Genomic DNA, 14,015 nt, shown 5'->3' on the forward strand with positions numbered 1-14,015 from the left:
CAACCACCAGCTGATAAGTCATTGAAAGTCATGGTTAAGTACCTGCCAGAAGATATAACCGCAGAAGCTGTTGAAAAAGAACTGTGATTCACAGTGCAAACGCTGCAAGTGGTTCTTCCATATGGCACAGTACTGCTACAACCCTGCTGTGTGCCCATCCAAGGAATTCACCAAGACTGATACCCAGCAACCCAAGTGTGTCGGCTGCCAAGGAGAGAATCCTACAACATGAAAGAGATGTCCAAGATTTAAGTAGGCATTGAAAATCTACACAGCACAGCACCAAACAGCACTTACCTACGCCGGCCGGAGTGGCCGTGCGGTTCTAGGCGCTACAGTCTGGAGCCGAGCGACCGCTACGGTCGCAGATTCGAATCCTGCCTCGGGCATGGATGTGTGTGATGTCCTTAGTTTAGTTAGGTTTAATTAGTTCTAAGTTCTAGGCGACTGATGACCTCAGAAGTTAAGTCGCATAGTGCTCAGAGCCATTTGAGCCAGCACTAACCTGCCAACAGCAAACTTCAATCTCACTGGCACCCAAAAGGTTTTCCCACCACCGCAGCTATAGACCACGCCGTCAACGCCCACCCAACAACTGGAGCAGGCAAATATTGGAGGTGGTGGCTTAAAAACTAGCCTGCCTTTGACTTTAATGAAATGTCCTGGATGTTGTCTAGCATGTCTGAATTTGTGTCCACACTCTGCCACAAGAACATCTTCTTACTTCTCAGGGAGACTTTTCGAAAGTTCAGCAATGCACCAGACACAATATCGAAACATCTAATCTTCTCTGGCGGTTCAATTAAGATCTTTGCCTCCAACAGTGGCTCATAGACCTCCAAGGAAGCAGAATTTCACATTGTGTATCTTCAACGCCAGTTGAGCACTTTGCAAGAAACTGGAACTCAAAGATTTCGTCCTCCACCACAACATGGATGTTCTATTTTTGACAGAGACCTACCTCCAGCACTCACAGTCCTTCAAGCTCAGGAATATGATCGGTTACCACACTGATCACGCTGGCGGCTGTGGGGGAATGCCCTACTCACCAACGAGGCCATCACACATGCACCAGTCACCCTTCCTCAACTTACCACCTGGGAGACGATGGATTTCACTAGCAACACAACCCATGGTGTTGTTTCAATGATAGCAGCCTACCTGAATCCACAGAGACAATTTCATTAATGAGACTTCACAACAATTTTTGAATGCTTCCATCGGATCCTTCTATGTGGAGATCTAAATGCTAAGCACTAGGGGTCCAACTCTCGCCGAAACAACACAAGGGCAGAACAACTACACACTCTTTACGAGCGCCTGGGAGAATTAATTCGGCCCTGATGATCTGACATATTCTGCACAACAGTACCTATTGCCCTGATGTTCTCGACTGACGATGCTAAAGGACCTCCATCTCGAATTCCAACTCACCACCACTGTAGACCTCACTTTGGAGCACCACCTGATCATTTGTACAACGAGGAATGTCGTGGACCACATGTGACTGCCCACATCTATAGTCACAACCTGGGAATAATATGCTGTGTGACTCAACAAAGTCTGCCCAACGATAGACATCTCCACCTCTGCGAGTATTTATGAAGCCATCTCAACTCTGACAGGGAAAATCAACACAGCATTTTGACAAGCGTCAGTTCACGCCACATACCAACCTCGGTGCCATGAGATCTTTTCTACTTTACTGCAACACCTCAAGACGCTCAAGAAAAGGACCCAATGGTGATGGAAACTGCTGTGCAACCACGCCGACTGCAGGGAGATGAAGAACAGAAATCTTCGCCACAACATTCAACGCCCAAAATACAATAGCTCGTAATGGTAGGCTGAAGGCGTGAGATGGATGTGACAACTGGCACAGAAGATCAGGGAAACAACTCTTCCAACGCTGCCAGAGCTGACGACACCTGCTGAAATCAAGACCCTGATCTCTCAGTTGTGAAGCCAATCAGCCCCTGGTACAGACAGAGTGGCTCACATGCTAATCAAACACCTACAAAGAAAGATGTTGGTACCATTCACCCAGATCTTCAACCAGTGCCTGCTCCTGGGATATTTTCCATCTCAGTAGAGGATCGCTCACACAGTCCCACTATCAAAGCTTGCCAGAGATCTAATACAACTGACCAACTACAGACCAATCAGCTTACTATCCACTTTATCAAAACCTCTAGAACAGCTCATCCTTTGCAGACTGAAACAACCAATTTTGGTCAACGACATTATCAGACCTGATCAGTTTGCCTTCCAGCTGAAACTATCCGCCGAACTCCAGCTTCTATAAGTGACAGAATACATTGTCTGCAACATTAATGTACCAAACTACATGGCCGCTGTTTATCTTGACATGGAGAAGGCTTAAGATCTCGTATGGAAGGACAAATTACTGGTCAAAATTCATAACTTGAGAACAGTTCAGATCTACTACCTGTCTCATTCACAGCTTCCTCCAGCAACGACAACTCTTAGTAAGACCAAAGGGCATCGCTTCAGCTTGAAACATCCTAATGGACGACTTCCCACAAGGATCGGTACTGTCAGTATTACTATTACCATCTGTGTGAAAGATTTCCCAACTCTGCCACAGGTGGTATTACCCCAATTCGCTGATGATATCGCTCTACTGGCGAGCAGTTGTCGAGTGACTAGAGTTATTAGGCGTCTTTAGCAACAGCTCATTGCCACCGGATGGTGGGCTTCAGACAGTGCTATCACCCTTAACACTGCCAAGACCTGCACTGTAATGTTAACATGCCAGCACCCTGACCTGCACAACAGGCTCACCCTTCACCATAGAGAACTGGAATTGGCTGACAACGTTAAATACACTGGTATCCAAAATTAAAGCAACAATCGGAAATTTTGCAAGGTTTGAAACAAAATGGTGCAAACAGGTGATAGTAAAGAAGAAACACTGTAATGAATACAGAACATAAACATTTGCTATATGTGTAAATGTAGAAAAATATATTCATCGTTTTTTCCGACTTAACGGATTTGCACACACATTCCGACAACTGGTTAATGTGCTCAGTATGGGGTGTGAGCACCTCTGGCAGCAATACAGGCCTGTGAATGATGTCATCAGTCTCATTTTGGGGCAATAACACCCAATGTTCCTGGAGAGCTGCTCGCAAATCTTGGAGTGTGGTTGGTGGAAGCTTATCTGATGCAATACGTCTCCCTAGTGTATTCCCGATACGCTCTATGGAATTCAAATCGGGAGAGCGAGCAGGCCACCCAATCCGTGCAATATCTTCCATTCCCAAGCAAACATCAACCACCTGTGCTCTAGGAGGCCGTGCATTATCGTCTATCAGTACGAACTCTGGACCCACAGCACACCGCAAACACCACACATGAGGTCCCAAGATCTCGTCACGATGCCTGACAGCAGTTAAACCTTGACAATTCACCCGTACAATTACATGAAGAGGTGTTCGCGTTGTCAACATAATCTCTGCCCACACCATTAGGGATGCTCCGTGATATCGGACTCTTTCCACAGTGTTTGGGTCCCGGCATCGTGTTCCACGTTCCCTCCAGATGCGAATTCGTCGAGAATCACACTCCAGACCAAATCAGAACTCATCTGTGAAAAGAACATTGGCCCATTGTTCGACTGTCCAGGTGGCATGTTGACGACTCCACTCTACACATTCCCTACTGTGAAGACGTGTCAGAGGTACACAAACAGCAGTTCCCTGACAATAAGGGCCACTCTGCTGAAGCCTTCCGTACACCGTTTGCCTCGATACAACGTGTCCATTACATGCTGTGATGTCAGATGCCAGTAGCCGTGCAGTACTAAGGTTGTGCCCTTACTGTCAAATAACGGTCCTCCCTTTCTGATGTCGCACGTGGTCAAATCTGCCCTGGTTTTTTGGCATACAGTTTCGGTCTTTATAAACTGTCACCACAGCAGAGAAACCACAGAGCGATTCATATTAAGACAGTGAGCCACATCGCTTTGTGACTATCCTGCTTCCGTTCATTGTATGGCCCTCCAACGCAGAGAGTCTCGTAAGTGTCTTCTCTGTACCATATTGCACCGTCTGTGACTGTGTCTACAGCGATTGCGGATGTGGGACTACGTGCAAACACTTCTCTGTTTGACAGATACTGCGACGACATCGTTGCTGTGTTTGTCTTTTGATTGGAATGCCAACTTCCGGGCAGAACGCGATCTTACGGACATCTGTTGACAGTTTTCATAGTTATATCGTAAATTAGACACATGACTGGGAAATCGCGATTTGTTGCTTTAAGTTTGTACACCAGTGTACTTGGGGGTCATTCTGGATAGAAAACTCCTCTTCAAACAACATGTCCAGGAGAAATGAGTGGAGATTCTTCACCTCATCTTGCAACTGTATCATCTGATTGTCAGCAATGATATGCCTCTTCTGAGCAACAGACCTCCCAGCGATGTTGTACAGCTGTTCTTCATGGGGAAGAACAAGTCCTTTTAATCTCCAATGACTGCAGAACCAGTGCTTGTGTCTCATCTGGGGGCACCTAGCTGGGCACAAGTCCTGGATCTCCATGCTGAACTGAACCAACCGACTGTTCAAGGGTCACTCATACACACCACACAGAAGTTGCTGTATAAGGTAGAACTCCTGTACTCAGACTCCAGACACCTGGCATACATGGGTTCTGTCATGCCTCAGTGCTGGCACTGCATTAGGTTGCCTCATATCATCATGGAGTCACGCGGGGTAGCCCTGCAGTCTAGGGCACCTTTCCATGGTTCGTGTGACTACCCCAGTTGGAGGTTCGAGTCCTCCCTCAGGCATGACTGAGCTAGTTTAAGTAGTGTGTAAGCCTAGGGACCGATGACCTTAGCAGTTTGGTCCCATAGGAACTTACCACCACCACCACTGCCATCATTGAAGTTGCCCAGTAATGTCAGCCCCTACAGGTCATAAGAGCTTAAGGACCATGAGCCCACATTCCTTTTGAGATACAAATAAGGATATCTTTACCATCCTACCTGCCACATAGGATTCCAGCCACTAAGTTGGTAGCACTTCAATTTCACCAGACACACACAAGAACACAAAAGCGTTCCAAGCAGAAAGCTGTTATTGAGTCTCTTTTGGTGAGAACTAGGGCATCACGCTTGTTGAATGTCTACTGAGACCTGTCGGTGAACAAATGCTCAGTGAGTCATTGGGCGAGGCGTCTGTCATCACTGAAACAAGTCGCACAATGGCCGCACACACCTGTGACTCCTGCAATGTTGGAACGTGCTGACAGTCTCATTCGATGTGAGCGATGGGTCACAAACAAACACTGAGAGAGGACAAGTTACTCTCTCACCTATTTTCTGCAGATGGAAAATTGTTAAAGATTTTATTGCAACCTGACAAACCTTGACCAAGACTCTAGAAAGTTAATGCCCTGAGCAGACGTTGATGGAGCCTGGTAGGGCGCAAAAAGCATGAGGTATTTTTATGGTTTTTAACTCATAGAAACGGCATGTTGGGAGTTGAAAGCAAATGGCGGCGAGCCCATCCCTTAGTAAATCTTGCTGGACAGGCCCAAAGCCATACAGGGCAGACCATTGTAAAGACAGGTCTCCAGCAGAACAATGCTGAGCTACCTGCCACGGCACCAGCAGAAGCCTGGGCTGGGGGTGACAGACTGAAGGAATGCGTCTACACAGTGGACTCATAAACAGGGCATTGTGTGCAGAGCCACGCATGATAAAAATTCACAAGTTTTCGTGTTTGCTGGTACTACAAACAGGCCAGTGAACCACTTCCCCTGGCTGCCTAGGTAGTATAATAAAAATCCCCCATTTGAGAAACGTTTAGACACAGAATATTTATTACACTCCATACCTAGGACTAACAAGCTCCAAGGCACAGACGATGTAGATAAAGATCTTTAAGATTGTATCTGTTCGCTTGTTTCTCTGGGAAGTGACAAGACCTAGAAAAAAAATCATCTTCCACCTCTGTGAAAACTTAAAAAAAGGCAGTAGTTGACGGTTTCTTTTTTTTCCATAGATGCAGATTTCTTAACTCTTGCCCTGGTTCGACATGAGTTTGTGCTGTCGTGTGGGAGGGGAGTCCTGTGACTGGCTCAAGACAGGTTGAAGCCGGTGTCGTTCGTGGATTTTGCAGGAAAACGGTTTTTATTTTTCTGGAGAGGTGCGAAGCACTCTATTACGGGACTTTGGTCTGGTAAGCACTTCTGGTCGAAGCTCTGACATGGGACTTTGGTCTGGTAAGCACTTCTGGTCGAAGCTCTGACATGTGTGGTTGGTACTTAGGACCTGTCCTGAGACTGGCTTCACTTGCGAGTAGTTTAGACTGGGGAATCTGTGGTGAGGTTCTTACTGTACCGACAGTGTGACCTCAAATGTCTCAGACTACTCGTTTGCCGAGGGTACACTTATTCGTTTTTGGTTCACCAGCCTTGGCGTTTGGTACGCTTGGGCGCTTTGTCGTATAAGTGAGCCAAATTGGTCCTTGGTACGACCAGCGAATTGGGGTGTCACACACTGAAATGTACCGTGATTCCAGGGCTCTGGTAGAGAGTAAATTGCGATCTGTCTGCCTGATCCCTAGACCGTGAGATTTTTGCATTTATTTCGTGGCCACGATCGATTCACAGGTGCCTACTCCAAGTCTCACCCCCACAGCACACATCTCGCCAGCTGCAAGTTACGTCTCCGCACGAAGCAAACAGGGTAACGTACTGCCGCTCCAGCATCGTCAGGGCGTACAGATCTCAAACGCCACTTGCTGTCAGCTGCACCTATGCAGAGAAACTGCAGCAGATTTGATCAATCAAAGTTTGCCCAGCGTCAGATCAGTTCAGGTTGCGTTATCCACATCTTTAGGGCCAGAGTTTAGATTAGATTAGATTAGTTTTTCGTTCCATAGATCCGTGTTGAGGAGATCCTCTTGGATGTGGAACATGTCACTTTTTTTTAAAGCTGAAATAACAATACTAATAGTATGAATATATACAATACATCATTTGTTTCTATTAAAAAATTCGTCAATGGAGTAGAAGGAGTTAGCCACTAGTAAGTCTTTCAGGCTCCTTTTAAACTGATCTTTATTTGTAACTAAAATTTTTATGTTTGCTGGCAAATTATTGAAGATGAGTGTTCCTGAGTAGTGGACCCCTTTTTGAACTAAAGTAAGTGCTTTTAAGTCTTTGTGCAGATCATTTTTGTTCCTGGTATTGTTTGTATGAACTGAGCTGTTTGTAGGATAAAGAGATATATTATTTAGGACAAATTTCATTAAGGAGTAAATATACTGAGACCCAGTAGTTAGTATACCCAGTTCTTTGAAGAGGTTTCTACAAGACGTCCGTGAATTTACTCCACAAATAATACATATTGCACGCTTTTGGACTCTGAAAACTTTTGTTTGACTTGAAGAGTTCCCCAAAATATTGTACCATATGGTATTATGGAATGAAAGTAGGCAAAGTATGCAAGCTTTTTCACTTTTATGTCGCTTTTGTCTGCCAACACTCGAATTGCAAATACAGACTTGTTAAGGCGTTTCTGCAGTTCTGTGGTGTGCTCCTCCCAACTGAATTTATTATCAAGTTGTAATCCCAGGAATTTAAGACTGTCAACCTCTTCTATCTGCTCTTCTTCGTACTTTATGCATATGCTGGGTGGAAACCTCTTACATGTTCTGAATTGCATATAGTGAGTCTTTTCGAAGTTTAATGTCAGTGAGTTGGCTTTAAACCATTTATTAATACCCATGAAAATATCATTAGCAGTTCTTTCTAGAACTACACTCGGCATACTATTTATTGCAATACTTGTGTCATCTGCAAACAAAACGAACTCTGCTTCTGGCAGTGTAACTGATGAGAGATCATTAATGTACACAAGAAAAAGCAATGGCCCTAAGATGATTCCTTGTGGGACACCACATGTAATTTCTTCCCATTCTGATGATGACTGATGACTCAATTCACTAGTCCCTTGCACTGACACCCTTTGTTTCCTGTTAGCGAGGTATGACTTGAACCATTTTGCAGCACTGCCCGTGACACCATAGAATTCTAATTTATTTAAAAGGATGTTGTGGTTTACACAATCGAATGCTTTTGACAAATCAAAGAAAATACCTGCTGCTTGTAACTTGTTATTTAATGAATTAAGTACATTTTCACTGTAGGTGATCGCTCCACTAGTTAACTGTCACTGCCACCCAGGATCCTTGTCCAGTGTAGTCTTAACCTACCTGTTAATTGGTTACGGTTTGCGTCTGTTTTCTTTTTTTGAAAAATAAATGTTGTTAGAACACTAAAATTACACCAGCTCTTTCAAAAAATATTCAAATGTGTGTGAAATCTTGTGGGACTCAACTGCTAAGGTCATCAGTCCCTAAGCTTACACACTACTTAACCTAAATTATCCTAAGGACAAACACACGCACCCATGCCCGAGGGAGGTATCGAACCTCCGCCGGGTCCAGCCGCACAGTCCATGACTGCTGCGCCTCAGACCGCTCGGCTAATCCCTCGAGGCCCAGCTCTTTCAATCAATTTATATAGTCCCACTGGCGCTGACTTTCAAATCTCGCTGTTCAACTGGACGTCTCTGCTGGTAGTGCTGACACGCTCGTCCACCAGTTGGTGTGTGCCTGCTGGGTTCCTTACAGACTAACAGAAGATGACAAAGGGCAATTCAGTTCATTCTGTATGGAATTGCTAGTGTGTTACGCGGTGATCGTGACAGCTTTTTGTCTAACATCGTCACGTGCCATGAAACATGGGTTCCTCATCACTTCGAACGGGAAAGAAAATGGTAGTCAATGGGGAGGCGCCACACCGTCTCTCCTCCGAAGAAAAAGTTCAAAGCTGCATCCTCAACGCGTTAAGTCATGGGGACGGTCTTCTGAGACTGAAGGGCTTATTCGGTTTGGTGTCCTCCTTCATATTGCAATGGTCAACTCTCATGTATATTGTGTTACACTTGGAAAATTGAGAAAATGACTGCAGCGTGTTCGTCGCCACAAAAACGCAAACGGACTTTTTCACGACAACTCGATGACTCACACGAGCCCGCGCAGTCGAGAGGAACTGACAAAACTTCGTTGGATTGTTCTTCCTCATCCAACCTGCAGTCCGGATCTCGCATCTTCCATCTGTTTGGCCCAATGAAGTGTGCATTCCACGGGAAGCAGTACGTGTATGATGGGGATGTTAGTGATGCAGCAAAGCACTGGCTCCGACGCCGACCAGTAGGGTTGTGCCATGCAGTCATACAGGCCCTCCCCGTAAGGTGACCCAAGGCCGTCTCATTGAACGAAGATCATTTTGAAAAACTGGGTTTTTAGCCAAAATAATGGGGAATAATGTATGTTGGAACACTGAATAAAACCAGCCTGCATTCAGAAAAAAAATGGTCGCATCACTTACTGAACACCCTTCGTATTTTATTGTTGTTACAAATTGTGCTTGATGGAATTAGAAATTGCACACTTTGCCTGCAGTGCATCGTTTTTACGACTCACATGTACGGGAATTCTACATTAAATTGTTCGGCTGTACGATATGTCAGTGCTACAGCCATGCCTGGCGCTGATCTCAGCTGCGAAGAGGGCAGCTTTGCAGCTCCAGGTTAAATGCAGCATCCGGTATGGCGATGTGCAAGCTTAAAAAAATGGCTCTGAGCACTATGGGACCTAACAACTGAGGTCATCAGTCCCCTAGAACTTAGAACTACTTAAACCTAACTAACTTAAGGACATAACACACATCCATGCCCGAGGCAGGATTCGAACCTGCGACCGTAGCGGTCGCGCGGTTCCAGACTGAAGCGCCTAGAACCGCTCGGCCACACCGGCCGGCCGCAAGCTTAAGGGAAGTGCATTAAATACATGAGCTTAAAATCGGGAGAGGTGGCCAACAAAATCCCATCAAATTTCACTGAAAGTGAGGGTAGGGGCAATGGAAATCTGACGTCAACTATTTAATTCAGAGAATATCCATTAATTCCAAACAGTTAGTTTTAGTGGTACGAAGAAAAAATACGAACAGGTTAAACAAATTTATTTATTTAAAAAATTATAGGGTAACCCTCACGCGAGGACGGAGAGGTCCCACCACATTTCACCAAATCTCACCAAGAGGGAGAGGTCCAAATATATACAAAAAACACCTCACGTAATGTCCGTTCCCGGTAGCTGAGTGGTTGCTGGCATGGGAGCTCAGCGTGTTCGCTCAGAGGGTTAGCTGCCCTCTGTAATAAAAAAAACTGAGTCAATGGATCAATAACGGACTTCAACAGGCGTCAGGTGACGTCCGCCACGAGCAATTGAAACGACCAATAACGAACAAAATTGTCTGGTCCTAATCATCATTATTTCATCCCCATCGACGCGCAAGTCGCCCAAGTGGCGTCAAATCGAAAGACTTGCACCCGACGAACGGTCTACCCGACGGGAGGCCCTAGTCACACGACATTTTTTAACCTCACGTAATTAATGGATGTCCTCTCAGCGGTTTGAGAACAAGCATACCGTAAACAGCATACGCAACTGTATTCGACAAAGCGTGATGTGTGTGACGCGGGATGGAGTCCAATTATGTAAAAACAAATGCGGAAGTATACATCACACAACGTTTTACTTCCGTTTTAGACTTTCCAGGAACAAGGTATAGTTCATAGTTTTTCATAAATACAACCACATGGTACTGACAGTTAAAATTGGTAGGGATGATGATAATTCTTGAAAGGAATAATAACACAGGTCGAAAAAATTTAACTTTTTGTCTGGGGCTTACAGGAAATCTGAATTTGTAACTAAATCGATTGTGCTGATCACGAATCTGAAAGTTGCTCACTGAAGCACGTCAGGTTTTTGCATCATCATCGTAATCATTATAGAAATCTGTACTCACCGGAAAACAATTAAAGGAAGATGGAGGCGAAATGGATCGATAAAATAGTACAAAAAGTAACGCGAGAGACATATGAGTCACAAGAAGCAAATATGCTGTGATCTGGACACGTAACAGACGGTTACGTTTGCTCGTGAATGAACGCTTGACGCTTTTGCTTTTGTGTGTCACATCTCCTTCACGTGTGAAACACCAGCAGTAGCCTAAATCATGTTTATTCCCCAACGACCTTGGTGATGATGTTGCACAGTTTCAAGTCCATGACGGAACCTTTCACCCCGCTTCTCCAATCTGTCAGCCAAATGGTCCTGAAAATTGTCCAGGTGTGACATCAGAAAACGTAGCTTTAGAGAGGACTTGCATGCTAACTGTTTAAACGACTGTAGCGTAACTTCCACAATTTCCTTATAGTCAGGCTCCTTATTCTGATCAAGGGAACGATGCACATAGTTTGAACTTCTCCAGGCCTGCTGTTGTATTGACATCATTGTACTTTTAAAGCGCTCATCAGACATCAACGTACATACATCCACTCTAACAAACTTCATATTTGCAACCGATAGATTTGGCAGGTGGCTACACAGGTATTGGAAACAGCTTTCTGTTTTGTATGATGTGGAGTGGAGACAATATAATGTGATCTGTATTAAATAAACGGTTACTGGTAATATTCTTCGATCCCGCTATTAGGTTTTCCCTCTTAGTCCACTCTCTTCTACTCCAACGTTCGTAATTACTGTCCGCTCACACATGTAGCAATGCACCTTGCTGTGCCCTGTTTGCTGGCCGGGAAGAGTGCCAATCACCTTAAAGTCGCCACTTAAAAGCCACTGGTGTCCTTCACATCTCATACGGATTGAAGGGGCAGCGTGCGGTTCTAGGCGCTTCAGTCTGGAACCGCGTGACCGCTACGGTCGCAGGTTCGAATCCTGCCTCGGGCATGGATGTGTGTGATGTCCTTAGGTTAGTTAGGTTTAAGTAATTCTAAGTTATAGGGGACTGATGACCACAGATGTTAAGTCCCATAGTGCTCAGAGCCATTTGAACCATTTTTTGAAGGAGCAGTTTCATGGTGCTGCGTCTGTTTTCAGTGTATCCAAATTGGTGCTAGCTATTTCCAGTATGGAGCATTACTGCCTTCAAACTTCGCGTTGAAGAACCTTAAACAACCTCCTTTGATTACTGTCATATTTTCGAGCTCCCATTTTCGTCACTAATTCGGCGATGTCTTTGCAGGACACCATTAAATCATATTGCCAACGGCGTTGCCGCAGTAGTAACACCAGTTCCCGTCAGATCACCGAAGTTAAGCGCTGTCGGGCTGGGCTAGCACTTGGATGGGTGACCATCCGGTCTGCCGAGAGCTGTTGGCAAGCAGAGTGCACACAGCCCTTGTGAGGCAAACTGAGGAGCTATTTGATTGGGAAGTAGCGGCTCCAGTCACGAAAACTGACATTCTGGTGGGAGAGCGGTGTGCTGACCACATGCCCCTCCATAACCGCATCCAGTGACGCCTGTGGGTGAGGATGACACGGCGGCCGGTCGGTGCCGTTGGGCCTTCCAAGAAGGGTCAGAAGATAGATGCACATAATTACTAGCCTTTATCGCTGACGTCAGTCTGTTGTAGAATTATGGAACATCTTTTATGTCTCTGCATTATGACGTTTTTGGAGAAAATTTCCTCTACGAAAATCAACTTGAATTTTGCAAACAGAGATCTTGCGAAACTGTGCTCTCTCTGTTCCACCATGAGGTCCACACTTCTATAGACATCGGTGCTCAGACTGATGCCACGTTCCTCGACTTCAGGATGGCATTTTACACTGTCCCGCACTGCCGATTAGCGAAAAAAATACGAGCTTACCGAGTGTCGGACCGGATTTGCAACTGGATTCAAGACTTCCTTGCAGATAGACGTTAACACATAGATCTTAACGAACCAAATCGACAGGAGTAACGGTAATTTCGAGAGTGCCCCAAGGAAATGTGATACGAAAGTTACTGTTTACAGTGTCTATAACTGATTTAGTAAATTTGGACGGAAGCTCTTTAAGGCTGCTCGCAGATGATGTGGTCGTCTATAAGAAGGTAGCAACACCAGACGAGAGTGACGATTTGCGGAAGGATCCTCAGAGGCAAACATAGCAAAAAAAAAAAAAAAAAATCGCTGCCTTACAACTACACTACTAATGACAAATTGCTCGAAACAGAAACAACCGTAAAATATCGAGAATTATTTATCCCGATTGATCTTCAGTGGAATGACCACGTGAAAGAAATAGTAGGAAAAGCAGATTCCAGACTCAGATTCATATTAAGAATCTTAAGGAAATGTGACTCATGCGCGAAGGAAGTGGCTTAAAAGGCGCTTGTTCGGCCAATTCTTGAGTATTGTCCATCATTCTGGGCTTCTTACCAGACAGGACTCATAGAAGAGATAGAGAAGATTCAACGAAGTGCGGCGCGTTTCGTCACGCGATCGTTTAGCCGGCGAGAGAACGTTACAGAGATGTTCAACAAACACTAGCGGCAGACGTTACAGGAAGGGTGTTGTGCATCACAGAGAAATTTAATATTGAAATTTCGAGAGAGTACATGTTGGTAAAAACTGGACAACATATTACTTCCTTCCTTATACATACCGAGTAATGACTACAACGATAAAATTCGAGAAATTAGTGCTAATACAAAGGCTTACCGACAGTCATTCTTCCCACGCGCCATTCGCGAATGGAACAAGGAAGGGGGGATCAGTCAGTGGTACCAGAAGTACCCTCTGCCACACACCACCAATGGCTTTCGGAGTGTTGATGTAGAGGTAGATTTGTGTGATGCCACTATTGCAACCATCTAAACTAGAATAAATAAGATTCTATATAGATGTTATAATTAAATATAAGAATTCGTAGAAGGTAAATTACAAGAGAATTTACAACATTGAGGAGAATCATAAGGTGATGCATATTATGTACGAATCAGATTGTTTTCTTCTGGGAAACAAAGATTTTCTTTTTGGTCTGATAGTAGTGTCCTCAAAAGAGAACACGATAAAATATGAATGAAAGTATATTAATTACAGGACTCTATGGGAAACT

General features: G+C 44.8%; 1 pseudogene; it reads left to right on the top strand.

Moving 5' to 3' along the window:
• Positions 1-12,175: 12,175 nt before the first annotated feature.
• On the top strand, positions 12,176-12,293 carry LOC126420104 (5S ribosomal RNA; annotated as a pseudogene).
• Positions 12,294-14,015: the final 1,722 nt, after the last annotated feature.

Source organism: Schistocerca serialis, chromosome 9 (genome assembly GCF_023864345.2).
Source record: "Schistocerca serialis cubense isolate TAMUIC-IGC-003099 chromosome 9, iqSchSeri2.2, whole genome shotgun sequence".
Taxonomy (NCBI): Eukaryota; Metazoa; Arthropoda; class Insecta; order Orthoptera; family Acrididae; genus Schistocerca; species Schistocerca serialis.